The following is a 24,746-nucleotide window of genomic DNA, read 5'->3' as shown; positions in this document are numbered from 1 at the left end:
CTCTAAAGCCTGTCATGTCAAGAGCACTGAGTATATATAATAATGTAATAAACAAAACTACAAACTGGCTCAACATAGATACCTTCAATGCTATCCAAACAGTCAAATTTGACCTTTTGTCCACAAGCCAAACATCTATTCAAAGGTACCACAGGAAGGACAAATTGACTTCTCCTGTTGATCAGTCAGTAGCTTTTTATCTACGTACTGCATACAGTCGACATAAATGTACTGTGAAAAGAAAGCAATCTGAGCAATCAAGTGCAAGCTCAGGCCCCAAAGAAAAGGAATAGAGATCAAAAGGAATAGAGATCAAACTCCAAAGCCAACTGTTCTCGAACTTGCAAAAAAAGCCAAGGACCGTATCTATGAGCAGAGAAAAGTCATGAAACAGTCAAGTCTTCTCAAGCAGAGAAAGAAATAAGGTAACTCAAGGTACAAAAAAAAAAAAAACCCTTCCAATTTAGTCTCGTCAGGTTAGGTCTTTACATGTAATTTGCATTGTTAGAATTGTTATCAAATATTATCAAAATGTTATCAATGTAAGAATTGTCATATAATGTTATCAACTCTAGTATATCTTCTTTGCACCTTTTGACAGCATTAGACTTGAAATGTACATCTTAATTCCCTTTTCATTATCTGGATCACACATTAATTTATCTCAAATTTATCAGGAAAGTGGCTCAATTACCCAAAATATTACCCATAAACTAGGAATAAATTTTAGGGAAAAAGGTCCCTCACATATGCTCAGATTGCAGGAGAGAGCATCTAGAACCCCAAAGCTTCCAGGGCCCTTAAGCGGGCCCTGGACCCCGGCCAATGGGACTTCGCGCTCGTGATGTGCGCAAATTTTAGCTCACCAAATTTTTTTCAGGCCCTAGAGCCATTTACCACTGGCATCCCTGAGTACATAGATATGGAAACTTATAATAATCTTTCGTCATTGTTGAGCAATGCGTTGCCATGGTAACAGTATATTTTTAATGAAAATCATGTGATAATGTTAATTCAGCTATTGCCTTCAGCTTCAGCCAAAATCAGCCGCACATTTGGCCAAGCTCTGGAGGTAGTCTCGGCCGTGGCTTGGCCGAGGCCAAGCCCGGCCTTTTCTCACTGTAAACACAAACTGGGCCAAATGCAGTACCAAATTGCGACAGGCCTGCTCCCAATAATAGTCGTTTGTTTACAAGCAGAGCGCCACTATGAAAAAATATTGAAAGGTTTGAATTAAAGGCCCGGGCCAAGCCCGGCACTGTAAACAGACAAAATTACGGGACCGAGTACCACAATTGAGGCCGGGCTCGGCCCCGACCTGCACTGTAAATGGGGTCTTTGATATATATATATATATATATATATATATTTGATAGTTGTGCAAACTTCATTTTTGTTCGCATGTCAAGAAGTGTGTTGCCATGGTAAAAATAACAGCATTTTTTTCTGAAAATCATAGATATTGCTGATTTTCTTATTTTGCTCTCTCATGTTTTGAGCACTGTGGCACATGAGACTATCAGTGAGCAAAATATACATTCAATGTTGAACAATACATTGCCATGGTAACAATTTTTTAATAGTAAAAAGCATGTGAAGTAATTTCTGGTTGAGCTACATTGTGACTCCTTCAGTATTGGGAGGGGATATTAATCACATTGAGTGATAGTTCTAGTTTTTTTAGGACTCTAAGGAGAAGGACTAATGTTAGTCTAAATTTCTAACGTTAGCTCTATCTAGAGATCTACAGATCTAATGAAGATTGGTAAATGCAAAATTTCAAGGGGATTACCCGTTAGGCCTGACATTACGTGTTGTTGGGACCTAGAACTAGATCAATTTAACAGCAGTTAGGTGGATTAGGCTGTCCAGTTAGTTCATAAGCCTACATAAAAACTGTGAGCACGTTGCTTACGTCCCTCTCAAAATTTGATGCGTAAAGCTGATGCAATTCTGTAACATTTTCTATTTTCGTCTAATTTTCGTCAATTTCAATCTAACTTGAAGGGAAGAGTAGTTATACAAAGTTACACATTTTGCCAAACAAGAAGTTCACCTCAAGGTCAAAGGTCACAGGCAGGGGTCAATAAACTTTAGGGCCCAGTGTTAAGTTTTTACGGTGCGTTTCGATTATGGCTTATAACTTTTGATGTACATGTATTTGTCCGTTTGTGACCAAACCTGGATGGTAGTTGTCCCTTGGGGAGTTGAAGGTCACCACAAGGTCAAAATCACAGACAGGGGTCAACGAAACTTAAGGGCCCAATGTTAAGTTTTTACGGCACGTTTTGATTATGGCTCAAAACTTTTGATCCATATGTGTGTTTGTGACCAAACTTGGATGGTAGATGTCCCTTGGGGAGTTGAAGGTCACCACAAGGTCAAAGGTGGGGTCAATGAACTTCCGGGTGTTAGAAAAACATTAATTTCTTCTACGCAAACGGGCGAGACACATTTTGACACTTGCCCTGTATTGACAAAATATGACAAAGAATGGTTGATTCTGTCACACCGAAGCCTCTCGTATTTCATTCACACTCACTAAACGCTAAATAAAGCTAAATAAAGCTAGAGCTCACATACTCTTTAGCCTATGTGTAATCGATAGGTCTACTGCCCCACTAGAGATTCTAGTTGTCTTCATATGAATTTTTTAGGAAATGTGAAACTACAAAAATGAAACTGAAACATTCTCCTAGATCTAACGTTAGGTCTGTATTCAAATCAAGGCTCCCCGATTTCGGTTTAGAATCTTAACGTCTTATTTACAAATAGGTACCTAGGACTCTGTTACAATGTAGGCCTGCTAGCTTCTAGTTCTGGCACGAGTTACCAGGTACTGACTGTTCGAGAGTCAAGACTAAGGCACAAAAGCACAAGTTAAAGTAAAAAAGGCAACATCTGTATTCTTAGTTCTAAGCAAGATAGATTCAATCAGTAAAAATCTATGAAAATTATATTGAACAATGTTCTCATACCTCCTTTTGTAGGAAAATACCTTGCTGAAAAGTGCCTGCGGATCATGCCAAATTCACGCTTTGAACCATAACGCTGTGTAGCAACAGGGCGGGGCTGATTGCATGACGTCATAAGTTTGGTTCTCAAAATTTCGCCATCAGATCGAGTTCTGACGGTCAGAAAAGGGTCTCAAAACACCATCTCTCCAATTGTTCTAGAGACGTTTTCACATTCTGACACTTAATCTTTCATATTCCTAGAGACTTAAGCTTTCCAAAAATGTATAATTTACTTTATTTATGAATAGCAAGCTATTTTTCATGTGATGTCTGCTGTAAAGATGAGGAAAAGAAATGAATAGCAGACCTCAATTCTTAGAATTACAGCTTGTGATTCTAAAGGTTCCTTATTTCTGAAGCTCAGTTGTCCCAAAAGTTCGATAGTGTTCGAATTTTGAACAAGGTTCCTTATTCCAAAAATAATGGAGTTCCTTCACCCAAGAGTGAATTTGGGATCATTAATCCAATAATTATTAATCTGTTTTGTTTAACCAAACATGAAATAGGGTGTGTTCATCCAAAAATAAGGATTCGTTCATGCAAAAATGAATTAGACTAGGATACGTTAATCCAAAAATAGAGCAAGTTTTGTTAATCCGAAAATATAATCGAGGTTTGTAAATGGAGAATACATTAAATGTCATTCTTTGTTATTGGCTCCAAAAATAAAGTAAACCACTTCAACAGGCACTCCAACTCTCCTGCTTTGATTCCATTTTTGCAAAATCTCCAACTTTCCCAATTTTCCCAGCTCTAGCTATCTGTCTCCCTCTTAAACCGCCTATTGACTTTTTACTAGGCCAATTTTGTTATAAATCAAGACAAGAAGTTATACTAGATACAACTTTTTATATTTTTTAGTCTACCATTGAACAAAAATTGTTCTAGAAAGGTGCAAAATGTGTCGATTTCCCCTCACGGCCTTGGAATTCGAATTTAGCTACTCACTTGATGACGTCATATCATGAACGACACATTCTGCTGGCGTAAACACGCCGGCCGTTACATTTCAGTTCAGTTATGTTTCAGTCACGGTGAATGAAGTTCAAGCAATCTGATACTTTTATTGATGCAAAATGGCCTAAGACAATCTCAACCTCAGTTTTGAAGTTGATGAGGATGAAGACGAGAGTGATCATGAAACCAGGAGTGATGACAGCAACAAATATGACAGAGATTTGGAGGAGTTAGGGGATACGGAAGACGGTGTGCTGGTGGCAGAAGTAGGCAGTGGTGCCGCAGCAGCTAGCCTGGCCGTATCAGCATTAGCCTTCTCCCCGGCAGGCCAGGGTGTTGAGGCCAACAAGATGGGACAGCCGTGGACAAACGGGCACTTATGTAGATGGGGCCCACTTCGTATCCACGTAGAGATCTCAAATGGCATAGAAAAAATTACACCAAAATCACAAGATATACTTAATACTATAATAGCTTGTTTCCACTTACTCCCGTGAATTGGAATAAAATCGTTTAAGGGGAAGCACCGCTCAATACAAACTCAATCTTCACGACAGATCGCGGCATACGCTGCCTGCACAATCTAGAACTGAAGTTAGCTGTCTAATATATCGAACAAGAACTTGCCGCAGGAGCTAAAACTCATTGTGCAACGATCGTAAAAAGCTAATATTAAGTCGGTTATGGCACAAGAAATGTGTGTGTTGGTGTCTGTCTGTCTGTTTGTATAGTCTTGTACGATTTAGAAACTGCATTTCTTATCAGACTTTGTTCAACTGGTATGGTTTGGTGTCCAATGTATCGACACCATAACGTTTTTCTATCGAAAGAATGTGAATAATCTCACAATTTGCCTGAAATTTTACTCACATGTGGAGAAAATACTCCACATTCACAAGCGTGCATTAAAAATGCGATCCAATAACATTTGAATAAATTTGAATTCTTCGATATTACTTTTGAAGGACTGTTTGATGAATTTGAATTTAGGAATCTTGTCATCATAATTGAGATAAATTAAATGAGTCGGTACCGGTAATTGAAAATAAGTTTCATTACAAGTTTGTTTAGTATGAAATTTGTACAGCCGTAGCTAGCGGGCGACAAAATTATTATGTCATGTGTGTGCATGAAGCGGTGGAGGTTGAAAGAGTGGCGTATTGACAATTTTGCGGTCAAAATCATCAAATTTATTACGGAAGGATACTCTACATCTAACAATGAGTCAGCAAAGGTAGTTATACATGAGAGAAGTAGGGCTTATTCAATTTTGCTAAATTTAGGTAATTTAGAGCAAATACTTGTTTTTGCCTCATTTCACTCAGTAGCGTAGCCTAGTGAAGAATTGAGCACCATTGCGCGTAGTCCCATGCGTACATTTTCGGTTTCTATGCTCAATGTCTATTTGTTGGACACCTTCTATACAGTGTACTGGTGATTTGTTTTTCTCTCAGTCCTCATTCTTGCATAATATAGACAACTAACTTCAGTTTCATATTTTGCATGCAACGTACGTACGTCGCAATGGCTCGGGAAGAACGAGTTGCTTTGAGGGAAAAAACGACAAAGTCACATGGGTGTGAAGGATATGCTACAAATTTACGTGAGTGATTTAGATTAAGCAACTATCCTGTGATTATGGTGAAATTCGGGTTTCTGGAATTTTAAGATATCAACATGGGTTGTCCCTGCCTAGTATTGTAATTCAAAATTGTAAGCTGTAACATAAGTTGTTTCTGGACCTGAAAGGTAGGGAATCCCATTTGCATGCCTTAAATGAAGAGTTGTATAAATACAGTGGTATGTTGAAGAGAGTATCATTTTAGAAACTCCCATAAAGTATTGAAAGTGGAAGGTAATAGACCGGGGGCCCAGGAGGTTTATTCAACCGAAAAGCGGACAAGCAACTGACCTCATAGGAAGTTTACATGGACCCTGGACATCACAAAAATGCATTGCTGCCGGGTCTCATCGTTTGCCTTCCCACCAAAATCACGCAATATATGACGTCACTTCCGGTTGGCCCTTTTCCCAAATTTTTGAGACAGTTTGAGTTGAAGGATCATTATTAAGATGTCAGTTTCGGCATCTAAGAGTATCCTAGATATATTTTATTTGGTATCCAACTATTTTGGAGTATGTATTTACCATCTATTTGCCCATTTTCTATGTGGTGATGCTCCTGAGGGTGAATATAATCATGGCAATCATTGTCGACGTCGCACTTTTAGAGAAAATGACACCTAGATTTTGATCACTTTCGAGAAGATAGTTGTTAATACTCTCTATAAATATCTCAATCTTGTCTAACGGTTGTAAAAATCTATATCCAGCCCTTCTTGTGATTTGAGATAAGTCTAGTCCGTTCAAACATTAAAAAGTATAACCCTTCCACCATTTAGGGTAGCGCCCTCTGTGGTCCGAACCTCTGCAACACAAAAACTAAACTTTGAAACAAAGCATTATTGCACACATGTTGGAGATTAATGTTCGTATAATGCGCGCAAAAAATTGTATATCTCGAGTATTATGATGTTCTTCACTTAAAGCTTCTATATAATTTATGGAAGAGAGTACAGGAACTAGGCAATATCTAAATCTTGTACATGGGGAAACAGTATTTGCATCATTATGACCAAGAGTCAAACTAAATTCGCAATATTTCGGGACACAACCTTTAGAATGTCTTTGTCATCACTGACGCTTCCATCACTCTCATCGCTTTCATCATTCTCATCGCTTTCATCATTCTCATCGCTTTGCTCACTCCATGTCCCTTCGGATTCCTCATCGTCTCAGTTTGCATTATCTGAAGGACTGAACGATGAGACTTCGAGAGATGCGGGGAATGCACTTCCTTGGTACCAGTCTGGCTCAAAGTGCTTCTGGGTAGATTTCCACCCATAGTCTACAAGACTGCCGTGCTGGCTCTCTTCCACATTCTGGCGACATACTGTGCTCTTGGATGTGATGTGATTATGTCCAATGTTGCAAAGCCATACAGTGGGCAGATGAAGAATGTGGCAGCTCGAATATCTACTTCCTCGTTTGAGAGAGACTGAAAAGATTTGATGTGTATTGCACTTTTTTCCATCTTTTGATAGGGGTTTACTTTCCCTTTCCTGCAGAAACGTGAAGTGAAATCGCAACCTGTCAGAGAGACCAATATGTGCATCGCTAATGTCAGGTTGCCTCTCTTCGAGGACTGCTGCAATTTTTGAGACATCAACTTACCTTCTGTTATTGCCCGAACCAAAGTCTACAATTATTTTTCCTTCATCCGACCTGGCACAGTACAGCAAGATGATGAAGACGTCTGTGTCACTGGACCTCACGAAGATAATGCCCTCTTATTTGCATATTAGCTTCTTCATGATGGCCTTGCTAGCGTCTCGGCATATCTTCTTACAGTTGGTTGTTGGCATTCCTCAGTTCTACACAGCTTGTGCCATGAGAAACACACCACATTTTCTATCCAATAACCTGTCCATACTGGGGCTTCCTCCATTCCGATATATCTTGCGAAATGCGAACTGTTCCTTGAATGAAGAACTCTTGAGTAAATCCTTGCCTCTATGGCGCTGAACCTGATCTAGCCCAGCAATGAAGAACTCATGTGAGGTAGAACATTGCAGATTTCCCTCAGGATCTTTGATGGAGGGGGATTGATATATTTTGTCTAGTACCAAGTGAATTTCCTCTCCGCGACATGAGCAAAGTCTCTTCAAGAGACCCTTGGCCATATGTTGAACTGCTGTGTTGTAGAATTGTCTCATGAATGATGATGCCTCCGTCAATCATTCTTGCTGAGATCACAGGAAAATTTGTTTCTTCGTTTTGCCGTTTAAAGAGACTATACAGTTCTGGTTGATGTGAGGATTTAGCTTTTAAAGGGTGGTACAGTATTGTTGGAGCTGAGGATTTGGCTTTAAACTTTTTGCGAGATACCAAGAAATCACTTATGAAATAGAACAGAGCATGCCATTCTAAGAGGAATTGAAAGTTTGTTTGATGAAAATCGGTTTTAGAATAGCTGAGACATCCAAAAACAAAGTAAAAAAGCAATCATAGTAATATGTGGGTCCCACAATTTGTTAGTATTACTCTGTTTTAGGTATCTCATGACCAATTTTCATCAAATATAAACGTTGAATTCCTCTTGGAATTACATGCTCTTTCATATTTCATAAGAGGACTCTCATTATCTCACCCAAAAATGTTAAAAACCTGAAGTTAGGTCTCAACCAAAAATTGTATGAGCCCTTTAACATTTTGCGAGAGATTCAGAAACCACTCTGTGAGATGGCAAAGAGCATGCAATCCAAAAGGGAATCAAAGGTTTACTTGATGAAACTCGGGTTTGAAATGGCTGAGATATCCAAAAACAAGGTGAAACAAAGAGATCCTAATAAAACAGTATTATCACTTTTTTTTTGGATATCTCAGCCATTTGAAAACCAATTTTCATCAAATAAACGTTGAATCCTTTTTAAAATTACATGCTCTTTCATTTTTCATAAAAGGTTCCTCATTTTCTCACTTAGGAATGTTATAAACCTGAATTATCACCTCAACCAGTACTGTACAGTCCCTTTAAGCAGCCTTGTCAAAGCTGCTTTCTCAGTCTTCAGGGGTGTCCCCATTACTTGATGGGCCAGCTAAAGAGGTACTTTAGTGAGAGGGTAGCTAAGAATGTGCTTAAGATCGATTGTATCACTTGATTCAGCTGCAACAGCTAGCATACGTCCGAAAAAAGTCTCTGGCTCCCTCAGTTGCGTATACTCTTTTTTACTGCTGTTTTAGACCTCTTTGCGTTTTCTGAAACAAAGTTTAACATTTTGATTCTGGGAACTGGCTTCAGAAACCTGGAACTGGCAGCTGCACATTCATCTTGAAACTCAGTCCGTCTTTTCTGCCCTCGTTCGAGTGCTGTTAGGAGAAATTGCCTCGTTGTCTCACTTGTCTTTGAAGAAGCTCTCGTATTTCACACAAAGTTCACCCAGTGCAGCGTCTTCCTCTACGTCTTGAGACCTTTCCCTGCTGTTCTCGTTGGCAGATATCACATAGTTGCAACATATCTAACCGCCTCATCTGATGATCCAAGAAATCTAGAGAGCAATGCCTTTTCAATTGCGGCGAAGTTGTATGGTGTGCCGTGTTCATATTCACCCTCAATGGCACCGTTGCAAATTTAACAGCATGCTGGAAATATGGTCACTTGATCTTGATCAAATCAAATTTGCAACGTAAAAAAAAAAAAAAAAAAAAAACACCAACATGTTCTTTTTGTGGCATTTGGCCATTTTCTCTAAATTTTGAGACAGATTCCATAGAAGCACCATCAATAACATGTCTGTATGATCATCTTAGAGTGTACTAAATTATTAATTTTTGGTATCTCAATAGATAAGAGTATGGACAACCATATAATTCTTCTTCTTCTTCTTTTTTTTTTTTTTTTTTTGAAATGGTACCATTGAGGGTGAATATGACCGAACTCGGCACACAATATGAATGTGGCCGCGATGGAAAAGGCAAAAACACATACAACCCCTTTGTCTATGATGGTCCTTCTGAGCTCATCAATATCTCATCGAGGAACGTGGCCAGTAAGACAACGAGGCAATTTCTCCTAACAACACTTGAACGAGGGTAGAAAAGACGGACTGAGTTTCAAGATGAATATGTGCAGCTGACAGTTCCAGGTTCCTGAAGTCAGTTCCCAGAATCAAAATGTTAAACTTTGCCTCAGAAAACGTAGAGATCTAAAACAACAGTACACAGAGTGCACGCAGCTGAAGGAGCCAGAGACGTTCCTGATCGAAACCTGCAATGTTCTATTTCAAATGAATTCTTCATTACTGGGACAGGGCAGGTTCAGCGCTATAGAGGCAAGGATTTACTCGAGAGTTCTTCAGTCAAGGAACAGTTTGCAAGATATATCATGTAGGAATGGAGGAAGCCCCAGTATGGACAGGTTATTGGATAGAAATAACGACCAACTGTTAGCAGATATGCCGAGACACTTGCAATGCCATCATGTAGAAGCTAATATGCAAATAAGAGGGCATTATCTTCGTTAGGTCCAGTGACACAGCCGTCTTCATCATCTTGCTGTACTGTGCCAGGTTGGATGAAGGAAAAAATAATTATAGACTTTGGTTCGGGCAGAAACAAAAGGTAAGTTGATGTCTCAAAAATTGCAGCAGTTCTCGAAGAGAAGCAACCTGACATTACCGATGCACATATTAGTTTCCCCGACAGGTTGCGATTTCACTTCACGTTTCTCTAGGAAAGAGAAAGTAAAACCTTATCAAAAGATGGAAAATAGTGCAACACACATCAAATCTTTCCAGTCTCTCTCAAACGAGGAAGTAGATACTCGGGCTGCCACATTCTTCATCTGCCCACTGTATGGCTTTGCAACATCGGACATAAATGATGCCAGATATTATACAATGTCTTCAAGCGAATGAGCAGTGGACATGACAAAGGTACTGCCCCTTGCAAGACTGAATAAGATCATCTGCTATTTACTAATTCTCTTCCTCTCTGTGCCACAACACTTAAAAATCACATCCGAAGAGCACAGTATGTCGCCAGAATGTGGAAGAGAGCCAGCACGGCAGTCTTCTAGACTATTTGTGGAAATCTACCCAGAAGCACTTTGAGCCAGACTGGTACCAAGGAAGTGCAGTCCCCTCATCTCTCGAAGGCTCATCGTTCAGTCCTTCAGATAATGCAAACCGAGACGATGAGGAATCCGAAGTGACATGGAGTGAGCAAAGCGATGAGAGTGATGAAAGCGATGAGAGTGATGGAAGCGTCAGTGATGACGAAGACATTCTAAAGGTTGTGTCCCGAAATATTGCGAATTTAGTTTGACTCTTGGTCGTAATGATGCAAATACTGTTTGCCCATGTAGGCCTACAAGATTAAGATATTGCCTAGTTCCTGTACTCTCTTCCATAAATTATCTAGAAGCTTTAAGTGAAGAACATTATAATATTCTGACGAGATATGCAATTTTTTGTGCGCATTACGAACATTAATCTCCAACATGTGTCCAATAATGCTTTGTTTCAAAGTTTATTTTTTGTGTTGCAAAGGTTCAGATCACAGAGGGCACTACCCTAAATGGTGGAAGGGTTATACTTTTTAATGTTTGAACAGACTAGACTTATCTCAAATCACAAGAAGGGCTGGATATAGATTTTTACAACCGGTAGACAAGATTGAGATATTTATAGAGAGTATTAACAACTATCTTCTCGAAAGTGATCAAAATCTAGGTGTCATTTTCTCTAAAACAGCGACGTCGACAATGATTGCCATGAATATATTCACCATCAGGAGCATCACCACATAGAAAATGGGCAAATAGATGGTAAATACATACTCCAAAATAGTTGGATACCAAATAAAATATATCTAGGACACTCTTAGAAGCCGAAACTGACATATTGATAATGATCATTCAACTCAAACTGTCTCAAAAATTTAAGAAAAGGGCCAACCGGAAGTGACGTCATACATTGCGTGATTTTGGCGGGAAGGCCAACGATGAGACCCGGCAGCAATGCATTTTTGTGATGTCCAGGGTCCATGTAAACTTCCTATGAGGTCAGTTGCTTGTCCGCTTTTCGGTTGAATAAACCTCCTGGGCCCCCGGTCTATAACATTTAGTACATTTTTATTGACCGTTAGATTTTGAATTGAATTTTTTTCGGGGCTCACCGTAAATTCCAGTACATTACTAGGCTACCTTTGCAGACCCATGCACTGCATGTGTGTCCATCATGTATATTTTGTGAAGAAAGTTCATCAAAACTTACAAACATTTCTATATACATTCTTGCCACACACTCTATATGTTATTACATCAGCTCTTATACTTTTAGATTTGTGTTTATAGATAAAAGAATACAGAAGACTGCAACAAAAAGGCTTAAGTGTGGCTGACACACAGAACTGCTGAGTAGTTGAGTTTTGTGCATTATTCAAATTGTATGAGATAACTGTTGACTTCCAAATTTCTCAGCAGTGGCCTAAACAAGTCCCCTGAGGTTCATATTTAATGTTTTGCTGCATTTTGGGAGGTCTGTAAAAGGTATCCCCTACCTTTAACTTCGATTTGCATGGACTTCCTCTAACGTTTGACCTGTTCTACTGACTGTGTGAGTGATACCGCGGCTGCTAGTTAGAATACAAAATTAATTTGTCATCTTATTAAATATGATTTAGATGGATGGTATCTGTCTCTTCTCTTTGGGCTTCGTATAGTAGGCCTAACAGTTAGACCATGGTAAATAGGCCTAAGTTAGCTAGCTACTTAAAGACAGATCTTCTCATATCTATTGCCATATGCAGAAGTGACTAGCCAAAACACCCTAAAAAGAGCATTTCAGCCTCACTGAATCAGCTCTAGTCGAGCATCTAAGCCTTACCTAATTGATGTTTGGCTTACCGATTTTATGAATTATTCCAAACAAAGTGTGTTTTCTTTTTCTTGCACAGATCTCGCAGCTGTCTTCCAAAACACAGCGCCGTTCAGATCAACTGCTTACTTAACCCCGGCGCGGGGCGCTTTAACTAGTTAACATGTTGGGATTGCTGGTGCAGTTACTGCTTACCATGCTTACAACCTAGAGTTAGAGGAAGCTAAGCACACTGCATGCGCTTGCACTGCGTGTGCTGTATACAGCATAGGCTATGGTATAGGCTCGGCATGCATGGCAGCCACAGCAGTTGATTTGAACAGCGCTGTGTTTTGGAAGGCAGATGCGAGATCTGTGCAAGAAAAGAAAACAGGATTTTTTTTTTGGATTAATTCATAAAATCAGTAAGCTAAACATAGATTAAGAATAGATTAGGCTTAGACATTTCATTAGAATTGATTCAGTGAGGATAAAATTCCCTTTTAAGGATGTTTTGATAATGATAATAATAATGGAGTCTTGTAATGCGCCATGTCTGTCACACAGTGGCACTCCTGGCGCAGAAAGGTAAGACCTCCTCCCACATTGCTTCATTCAGGAAGAGATCCCAATTGAAAGAAAGCACAGTTACTGAAATAAAAAGGTCTTGAGTTCCCTCTTGAACAGAGGGAAAGAGGTCTCCATTCTCAGTTTCAAACTTTTAGCTGACAATTTTATGGATCAGCACTGATAAGTAGGCCTACACGATAGAAATGTGATACGAGAAGATTTCTCTACTGTAAGTAGTATTTGGTGAGAAGATTTCTCTACTGTAAGTAGTGTTTTGGTGTACAAACAATTAGATTTAGGGCCTACTCGGGGCTGACCATGGCTCTGTTACATCTACCAACGTTAGATGAGAAGCCCAACAGATATAAACAGATAGACCTACATCAGTTTTAAAAACCACATGTATACTGTAAAACACGATATTTTCGCAGCATGACATTTTCGCGATTTGGAGCCGATGGCCTTTTTTGCGGCATGAAATTTTCGCAAACTGCCACTGGCATTCAATGCATGTAGTGTAGACAAGAACTTTCACGTGCATTTTAATTTTGTGAATATTGGCGCTCGCAAAATTAAAACGCACACGAACATCCTCAATTACAGTAGTAAAGAGAAACAAACCTGGCATCTATGACATCAAACTTACAATGCATTGCAGTGAAGTTCGCCCATGCCTGTTAGTACAGCGTGAACCTTTCTGTCCCGACCGTACCAGCCCAGCATCTTCCTGGGCATAGCATGCACAATGTAGGCCTACTCAAACACCATACACCTCCGTCCCACCTTGCGTTTTGTCTTTGACGATGCCAGTGTCGACAAATCCATCCGTGCAATCAGCATATATTGTAGATGGCAATAATTGATAAATTGTGGCAACGCTTGATATCACAGAGACAAAATACTTGCAGATACTGCTGATATCGTCTAACGATATACCACCTGATCTTTAGGTTGATTTCTGCGCAAACACCAAGTAACGTGCACGCACACCGTGCAAGATATTTCGCAGCAAAAATGGTTTCGAGCAGAGCTTCGCGACGCACTATCATCTTTGTTTCGCAGTTTACCGCTGGGCTGTCAGTCATACTTTGTTCAAGAACTGACATCATCCAAAAGGGAGCCGAAATCATAACTGTCTCTCAGGAAAGCAGAAAGAATACAGCTTTTTGGTTCCGTCTGATTAAGCCTTCGGGTATATCTAAACTGACATATTGACATTGTTCGTGCTCTTAGCTTTCTATTGATGTATGATTTTCCTTATTTCAGAAATTTCAACAGGTAGTCGGTTTATGATGTATTTTCTCCTTCTTAAAATTTAGCCTTTTTTCCGGTGAACTTCCCCTGTCAAACATTAATATTCCTGATCTTTATCATTGGATTATACCTCATATAATTTTGTCACACATACTAATGGTAATGGTATGGTAATGGTAATGGTTTATTTAAAAATTCATTTGCAGCCATGGAGATGGCTGAATTGGAGAATTTTGTACGATATCATTTCATTTTATAATATCATACATAGTCATACAATCATTCTTCGATCAAAATATAAAACTACACAATTATATATATATATATATATATATATATATATATATATATATATGTATATTATAATCGCGTAAGGATGGTCCCCATGCCTTCCAGTGCTTTTTTTTGTGCGGCTATCTCCTCCGAAGCCGCCGGCTCCGGGCCCCCAAGACCGTTGCCGTCGGCAGCGGGAGGGTCTCTTCTATTTCCCGTTCGGGTTTCGTCCGCGCTCCTCCTCCGTGTTGACGTCGAGAGCGGTACAAAAAACAAAGACAAACAAAAGACAAACACCGACATGCATCGTTTGCGCGCTGGTATCCCGCGTCAGTGCGTGGTGAAAGCTCTATCATCGTTCTTGGACACACACACGCACACGATGTATACGGGTTATATACAGCTCGCGCCAGCTCGCAGGCTCAGGTTGCACACACAGAACTCTATACAATCTGTGGTAGCACAGTGAGCATTCTCGCTCGCCCAGCTGATCGTTCGCGGAGACATGACACACACACTATGGGTACCGGGTACGGGCAATATATCGCAGAGAGATATGTGTATGCATTGAGCCTGTCGCTGTGTTGCATTGCATATCATGATGCGTTCTCGGTACACGGGAAGCTACGAATGCCTTATTTTATTTCCAAAACTGCAGGATCCTCTGCAGCTCAGCTACGTCATTCAGTTTACTCTCAAGTCGGCTATCATTGTACTCGGACCGTTTAGCAGTGATGTCGACGGCTAAATATCCACTTAAATTTTGCCCTTGCCGATCGTTCCTTTCCATATCAGATTACAGGCCTGCGCCTGTGTATGTATTGACGATGGTTACACGAAACACACTGTCTGCGTGCACGTACGTGATATGGGCTCTCATAATTATGGTAATACACGGCTCGGTCATACAAGGGCATTTACGTACAGTTCACCATTGGCGTGCCCAAATGAAAACAGCGAATGCTGCTAATTTATTGTATTTTTCACAACTACAGGATACTATGCAGCTCAGGTACGTCATTTAGTTTGCTCTCACGTCGGGTATCATTGTCAGACTGTTTAGGACAGCTAAATATCCACTTAAATTTTTATCCTTGCCGATCGTGCCCTTCCATTTCAGATTACACGCGCCGCTGTCCATTCGTCATAGCTGCTGTAAACATGAATATTCATAAGACATGTGCGGACGTAGAGGAAAACCTCGCTTTGCCGACCGCCTATTTTTGAAATTTCCGTACAAGTGGAAATAAAATGGGTGGTTCTTTATGGTTCATGAAACCAAGTTTTGGTGATGAAAATAAAACAGAGGGAGCAAATGAAGACAAAAATATTTTTCTTTCCCCCCATAACGTGGGAAAATAAATGTTAAAGAAAAATACGAGGCCGTGAGACCCATGGATTCCAACGGGTGCCTACTTATTAACATAATGACTTCGGACATGTGTCATGGACGAATGAACTTTTTTTCCTTCCCTTCCCTAGAATAATCATTCGTCCCTATAGTATACTTTTGTTCTCTTTTTTTTTGTGTGTGTGTTGTTGTTTTTTATGCACATCCAGACCCTCTCGATCCTATTCCTCCACATAAAGAGGGTAAAACAGAAAAAAAAAAGTAACAATACAAACAAAACACGAAAATTAGTAAAATAAGGAAATAGAAAAAAAAATTATTTGAAGTCAAAAACAAAAAACGGCAAAAATCCGAGTGAGATTGTCAGGTCATTTTCTGAAAGGCCTTATTTCGTTGATGCAGACACGTGTTCTCGAAAGGGGAAGAAAAAACAATGCTATCAATTAAAAAAAAAAGACAAAAGAGAAAGAGGACAGAAAATATTCTCTGGAAATTTATCGAGCTCTCTCTTCCTCTTCCTCCCCCTCTCTCACCCTCTCTCACACTCTTATTTATATCCTGTACAATTGAGCAGTGGAATACTTAGCGTCACTTCCAGTGACAATTCTATAAACACAAAACACCACAATTTTTTGATGAAAACAAACAAACATGAAATATATAAAACATGAAGTAAGAAAATACCACAAAAGTCCGGGTCACATGAATGGGTGATTTAATGAAAAGTCTGACTTTGTCTATATAGACACATGTTCTCGAGAGGAAATTAAAGAACATCAGAATGAGAGAGAGAGAGAGAGAGAAGGGGGAGGGGAGCAATGAATGATCCATCAAGTGCATTTCAGGAACAAGTCATAACGCTCAGATGACATTGTCATCGGGTGGAAGGAGCACAGACGGGTTTTTCAAATAGAAACGTCGGAAAAGGGATATAAATGATGATATAACCCATTTGCATCTTTTTATTGAACCGAAAAGGTGTGTGTGTGTGTGTTATTATGTGTGTGTAATGATCGATCAAACAGGTGTATCAACATTAGGAACGGATGACAACTTATTAGATGGGATTGCGTTGGGAGGGAAAATAATTTTTTTATTGAAAATGTGGTAAAAGAAGTATGAATCATAACATACAATGTAAGCTTCTTTCAAGCTTACAAATGAAGAGAAAAGATGTGTGTCTGTGGGGGCCAGGGAGGACTCATGTATAAAAAAATTTAAAAAAACACATAAACAAACACGAAGTTCTTTCACTTCAACAAATAAAACGGGGCGAAAGAAATATATATAAATCTAAAAATATGGGGCCCTCAGACCCGTGGATTTCCACGGGTGCTGCTAGTATATATATAAACACCTTATGACCAAAATATCAAAATTAATCAAATACACTTGTACACACATATTGAAAAAACTGTGAGAAAAATTAAACATAATCTTCATGTCACCATCATATTTCAATACACAAACTAATATAATATAAAATATATCAAATATACACAAATCATTATACTTCTCCAATAACTTTCAAATTTTGTTTATACATGTACTGAAAAAAAAATTAAGACAGCAGTGATGACATAAGAAATATTAAACACTTGCGTATAGAGGCGGAGAGAGAGAGAGAGAAACACAGAAGGGGTAGGAAGGAGATAGCAAGAGAGATAGAAAGAGACAGAAAGAGACAGAAGAGAATACTTGGAATGAGATGTACAGAGAGATATGAAATAAGGAATTTATTTCTTTTTCATCTTATATTTCTATTCAAATCATCATTTCAATCCGTATAATCTTTTAACATTGCTATCTTTTTAACAATATCATATATCATTAATGATCAAAATTATAAAAAAAAACGAAATACCTTACAGATATAAGGGGGGGGCTACCCACGCATATGCAATAAACATACAAACAAAACAACATTCATTTATATTTCACATTTCAATTATGCTCATAACAAAATTATTTTATGATAATGATCTGATTACATAAGCTCAATCAATATCATACAGAATCTCAATTCAACTCATCATTATAAAAAAAAATATGTGTGTCACAAAAATTGCACCATCGTAAAAAAAATATATGTATTTATAAAATTGTCAATATAAATCGTATGATAAATATAAAATGTCAATTTTATGAATGCAGATGTAAAATACGCACAAAATATGTCGATCAGAAGAAAAGAAATGTAAAAACATGAATCATTGCAATATCATAACATTCAGGAACACTTATTGCACAACAGGAGTATTGCAGAAGTGTGGCTTGCTAAATTCCAATTACATATTATGACCACTGCTGGACGGGGAGGGCGCCCCATGAAACCGTATCAAACAGACATGTGGCTTGGGAAACTCTTTCGATCTAGAGATATGAATATTGCAAATGAATCTCAGATAATAGCCAATAAACTCTGAACAGAATGGTGATTGCAACACATACTATTTCGCATAAAAGAAGTTTGAAGAGAGGGAGAGAGAGAGAGAGACAGGAAGAAAGAAGCGAGAACGAGAGAGAGAGATAGGTATAAAAGCTCATTCATATAATGCCTTATAGACAGTGCAACCGAATAATAATAGAATGCAAATTATATAACATGCAACCAATCTCAACTTATCTTTTACAATATACCATACAAATAAAATCATATTATCAACCTGATTAAAATGAATTCAACAAATAAATGACATACCGTACTGAACTGTTGCGGAATCGCTGTAGTTTTGCAGCTAAATTGTTCTCTGACATTTGATTTGCGTAATATTTAATGTTCTTACATAATAATAATAATAATAATACAGGGTACTTATAATGCGCCAGTTCCACATAGTTAACGTGCTCAAGGCGCAGTAGAAGAAGTACGTCATGAAATACAAAAATCCTTACACAAACATGCACATGAAAAATGAATGACACAATAATGATAATGAAAAAATATACATCATAATATACAATTCTACTGGAAAATGGTCATGAACAAATGAGTCTTGAGGGCAACTTTAAAGGAGTCAACATTCGAAATGTGACGGATAGCTTGAGGCAACTAATTCCACAGGTAAGGTCCAGCATGTGCAAACGACCGATCCCCCCATGATTTCTTCGTTTTTTTGAACAACAAGCAATCTACAATCGGATAATAGGGGTATGAGATAGAAAACTTATCGTTTGAAACCATTTTCTCAAATCTCAAATGATAACCAATAAACTCTGAACATCGAACTGGGAACCATATTTGGATGGTGATTACAAAGCTTTGCACTTTTTTACATAAGGGTAGTTTGAAGAGGGGAGAGAGAAGGAGAGAGATAAGGAAGCAAGAAGCGAGAACGAGAGGGAGAGAGAGGGGAGAGTGAGATAGGTAAGAAGGTCTATAGAGATAATGTGTCATATATAGTGCAACCGAGCAACAAAATGTAAATCATGTAACATACAACCAATCTGTAACTTATTTTTTTACAATATACCATACACATTACACAACTATCAACCAGATTAAAGTGAATTTAACAAATCAATGAAATACGGTACTGAACTGTTGCGGAATCGTTTAGTTTTGCATCCTAATTGTTCTCTGACATTTGATTTGCGTAGATTTCTGATGTTCTTACATGGAGGTATGAGGTAGGAAACCTTATCATTTGAAACCATTTTCTCAGCAAACATGCCGTCAATCCCTCGTTTGAGGCGAGTCCCCAACTGGGGCTCCCAAAGTGGGGTGCGTATATTTGTCGTTTGGGAGTTGGGAGTCGAAGTACTTGTCCATTGCAAATAAACTTTCTGCTCAGACGTGACAAACCTGGAGGCCAAGCCAGGGTTTGATGACTCCAGCAGCTGTCGTATTACGTAAGAGCATGATAAGGATATCTGCCTGTGGCAGACCATTCAAAGTGAACTCAATTTTCTCTATCCTTTTTAAAGTTTTCAATTTTATATTCTATTGAGAAATTCTATGGTCATCCATTTTACATTTCGAACGAAAAAAATTGACCCGTAAATAACGAAAATACAGGAATAAGAAGGAGAGCATTGCCAGTTTGCCGGTGCTGACAATGTGCTATTTGGCAGTGAGTTACAACGGGGAGGTGAGACTACCTCCCTGGTTACAATCAGCCTGCTGACTGGATCATTGAGAAAGAGAGAGAGAGGGAGAGAGAGAGAGAGAGAGAGAGAGGGAGGGAGGGAGAGAGAGAGATGGGGGAGAGAAAAAATGGAATGACAATAGTTCCGGTCACTGCAGTACAGGCATGCTCTGTCTGCATACGCTGAATGTCTACACTCACTCACACACACGTACACACACACACACACACACCATGGAGCTACATAGCCCATGCCAAAACCAAAACAATCTCCTCCTCTCGCGGTGCCCCCCCCCCCCTGTGGCGCTGTGGCGATGACTGATGCTTATACCCCTTTCCCGCTGCCCGTCTCGGTGAACCACCGAGAGGTTCCGCGGTGAATTCGCCGGGGAACCTCTCGGTGAAAGTTTCAGTCCTGTCGTTTCACACTGCTCTCGGTGAAACTTTCCCCTAGACGGGTTTTCTGCTCGCAACGTGGGTGATCTTATGTACTTGAGTTTGTTGTGCATCTGCGATTTGGTTTTTTCGATCCCATGTTCAGCAAGTTTTCGGAGGAGGGACTCGTACGCGGTGCCAGCGTCAGCCGACGTCCCGCTCAGTTCTTCGTTCACTGCTGCCTCGCTACATAATTGAAGTAACAATCTCTCTTCGTCTTTGGTCCACGCTCCAGCCATTTGCAAAATTCCCTCAAATTTCAACAGTACAAAACGTCAAAGGATTTCTCCTGCACACTGTAAACCCAGCACTTGACGCCAAAGCACAAAATACGAAAAAATCAAGCAAGAGGCGGACTGTATCACTATCAGACTTTACTGGAAGAGTTAAGAGCTACATAGACACTAGAGGAAGACGAAGAAGGAGGAAGCATCAAAGCGATCAAGTACATTGTAAACCTATATCAGCTTTGTATACACGGCGTGCTAATTAAACAATACAATGCACAGCACGATGGAAAACAATGCTGTCGCACTGTGAACGCCACATTGCACACGAAACGACACACACATGTACTATGTAGTGTCGTGTGTATGTTTACAAACACGAATTACTAGTACCCTTTACGTGTGGATTTGGGAGGTCGAGTGCGCGCTAGCTAGCTGAAAACGTGTGCAGGACCAGAAACAAGACATGACCTTTGACATAATCTGCATATTTTCCCCGGTGTTTCACCGAGACAACCTTTCACACTGGGCGCTCTCGGTGAACCACCGGGTGATTTCCCGTTGAACTATCGGTGTTTACCCAGGACGCTTCTCGGGTAAAAATTGCCCAAAATTTCATCGGTGTTTCACCTAGGCTTCCCCTAGGTTTCAACCGAGTGACCTTTCACACTGCGGGGTTCCCCGGGTGCCCCCAGGTGCCCCCGGGGAAGATTTTCTTCAGCGGGAAAGGGGTATTAGATTAGGCCAGGGTCAAGAAACAGGTGTTTTATATCTTTGATTTTAAGTCATTGATTGCCAAGATATACACTGGCATTATTTACGGGGGTGTAGCCTCTTCAAACGAGAGATTTGCGTCATGCATTCCCTTGGCTTGTTACTGACATATGTTACGGGTAATATTATTCCCATTGCCTTTAGAAAGAGGCAAGTCAAGTGCTCTTTTATTATGCGAAAAAAAGTGAAAATATGTTGAATTTTCTTTACATTTTCTTTATACTGTTGTACTCATATGACATCACGAGCCTTAGTAGTCTCCTCATCCAGCGGTTCCAACACAAAAATTTTTAAAATTCATAACTTTTGCATCGATTGTCGAATTTTCCTCAAACTTTCACTGATGTGTTGTACTAATATTGCTGCATTCTCTCAATCCTTATATTAATGAAGGTGAACTTGTCCTTTAAGCCACCATTCCACACCGGGCAGGCATATTCCACAAGGGGTCTGATGAAACCAATGTAAATTGTGCAAAGATCCTCAATTGACAATCTGTAACCTTTCAAAATCCTAATGAGATATATCCGTCTGTTGGCTCGCTTAATCATAAAATCGACATGATCATTCCACTTTGGATCATGACAAATGTGGACTCCCAGCAATATCACAGACGTGGATTGTATTAGGGGTTCTTGGTCAATTTCCAATGGCCATGGGTTGGGGGGATTTTTCATGAAACAGACTTGCATACTCTCATATTTGGCAGGGTTAACAGACATTCCATTACACACATATATGTGCATGTGCTAAAACATAAGGCTAAGATAGCACCAGAGAGCATCGTGGAGCTTTCAGTGCATTTAAAGCGGGCCCTGGACCACAGCTGCAAGGGATGTCACACTTCGCAGAAAATATTGAATATATATCAAAATAAAAATACAAAGAAGTCATATGCCAAGAAAAATATCCCTAAGCAGCACAGCCACATTCTGATGTTGTGTTAGGTCATGGAGGCCCCTGGGAGCTGGGGGGTTCTGGGGTTGCTGCAGCACCCCTGAGTTTTTGGATTGTGTGTGCCCATATATTGAAGTTACCTGATATAATAATAAATAATAATGTACATTCATAATGCGCCGTATCTATCATTAGTGATACTCTCGGCGCATGAGAGCCTGCACAATTCTTCACATGCTGTGTACACATAAATCAATGTGTGTTCATTATACAATATGTATTGTAGTCTCTGATAAAGCAAAAATGTTGGTTCAGTAAGAAATGTGATGTACATGTTACTGTATAAGCTGTTATTTTCATGAGATTTTTTTTTGTGTGTGTGTGAATCATTGTTTGACCTCGAATTAAACAACACATAAAAATGTCACCATGCACAAGGGTAATAGTGCACTTATAATACCCTCAGTGTCGATTTGCAAAAAATCTCCCAAAAATGTCCATGACCTAGCATCATTTGCAAAAATATCTGTAAGCAAAAATTGCAGCTTATACAGTATTGTGTTGAATACAATAACAAGGAGAATATAGAACCTTGACTGAGCCCATTAAAAGATGTATGTGTGTGTGTGTGTGTTCTTGTAAATGGCTTCAACTGGATAAATTGTAGTGTTTCACTCCAGGCAACCGGGGATACATTCCACTCCAGGTATATGCCCGTTCTGAGTATCTTTTCTTAAACAAATTAAAAAGTGCCATCTTAAGGCCCCAGGGTACTGTAGGGGAATCTAATGCTCCTGTTTGTTCTGCATATTTAGGACCTCTATGCCGGCAAATAGTTTTCACACTATTCAAATAGGGACATTTGTGCAAGTATCCTCGATTGTTGTACATGCATCTATACAGTACATGAAGTCTTGGTTTTGTTTTTATGCCTCCGCCACGAAGTGGTGCCGGAGGCATTATGTTTTCGGGTTGTCCGTCCGTCCGTCCTTCCGTCCGTCCGTCCGTCCGTCCGTCCTTCCGTCCGTCCGTCCGTCCGTCCGTCCGTCCGTCCGTCCTTCCGTCCGTCCGTAATGAATTTTGTGGACAAGGTAACTATCGAAACCTGTTGAGGTATCCTAATGAAACTTGGCATGTATGTGTATTAGGGGGTGAAGTTGTGCCTATCAACTTTTGGGTGCACATGCTCAAGGTCAAAGGTCAAAAGGTCAAGGTCAAATACATAAAATTTCACTATTTCCACCATATCTATTGAAATCCTGAAGATATTTTCTTGAAACTTAGTGTATACATGTATTACCCAATTAAGATTCTCTGGTGAAAGTTTGGATCATGAGGTCAAAGGTCAAAGGTCAAAAGGTCAGGGTCAAATACATAAATTTCACTATTTCCACCATATCTATTGAATGCCTGAAGAGATTTTCTTGAAACTTAGTGTATACATGTATTACCCAATTAAGATTCTCTGGTGAATGTTTGGGTCATGAGGTCAACGGTCAAAAGGTCAGGGTCAAATACATAAAATTTCACTATTTCCAGCATATGTATTGAATGCCTGAAGATATTTTCTTGAAACTTAGTGTATACATGTATTACCCAATTAAGATTCTCTGGTGAAAGTTTGGGTCATGAGGTCAAAGGTCAAAAGGTCAAGTAAAAATATTAAAACTTCTTTTTTTTCTCCATACCTTGGAAAATTGTTCAAGGTATCTTCATGGAACATAGTATCATGTACTGACTGGAAGTGATTATCTAGAGAATGTAGGGTTCATGGGGTCAAAGGTCAGGGGTCAAAGGTCAAGTGCAACACTTCAAAATTTTACTATTTCCCTCCTATTTATGCAATGCCAGCAGGGTTATTTTTTTTTTACACTTGGTGTATGCGTGTGTAACCTAATAGAAATTCTCTGGAAAGTTTTTTTTTTTTCTCCTTTTTTTGCCTCAAAGGTCAAAAGGTCAAAGATCAAGTGAAAGTGCTGAACTAACTTTTTCCTCCATATCTCGGAAGTGGCTCAAGTTATCTTGAAACTTAGTACATATTATGCATGTTCTACCTGAAAGTGATTATCTTATGAATTTTAGGGTCAAGGGCCAGATGAAAATGGTAACAATTTACTATTCAATTCAGAAATTGCACTTTTTCTCCACACCTGTACCTTGAAAATTATTCAATGCGTAAATGTATGAATGGGTCAAAGTCGAGTTAAAGTCCTTAAATCCCTAGATACATGCTCTCCTATTCATCCAATTAAACCTAGGTCAAGGAAGGTGAACATTCAACACATTTGTGACAAACTTGTCATTTCAATATTTTGCCAATTTTGTGAAAATGTAATCACACATTGTCCACATGTACTATCTAGACCTATTGGGAAAATTATGCATTATGGCGGAGGCATACCAGTCGCCAAAGCGACATTTCTAGTTGTTTTTGTTTTTTGTTTTACTTCACTGAATTGAAGTATTATATTTTATGGTCTTCAGTA

The 24,746-nt window shown here is 39.3% G+C and overlaps 1 protein-coding gene across 3 annotated transcripts in view; it reads left to right on the top strand.

The window, feature by feature from the left end:
* LOC140242105 (ornithine aminotransferase, mitochondrial-like) overlaps positions 1-24,746 on the top strand; it is a 104,968-nt gene that overhangs the window by 68,762 nt on the left and 11,460 nt on the right. The window lies entirely within an intron of this gene.

This window comes from Diadema setosum, chromosome 18 (genome assembly GCF_964275005.1).
Source record: "Diadema setosum chromosome 18, eeDiaSeto1, whole genome shotgun sequence".
Classification (NCBI taxonomy): Eukaryota; Metazoa; Echinodermata; class Echinoidea; order Diadematoida; family Diadematidae; genus Diadema; species Diadema setosum.
This window is presented reverse-complemented; position numbering and strand designations above follow the sequence as displayed.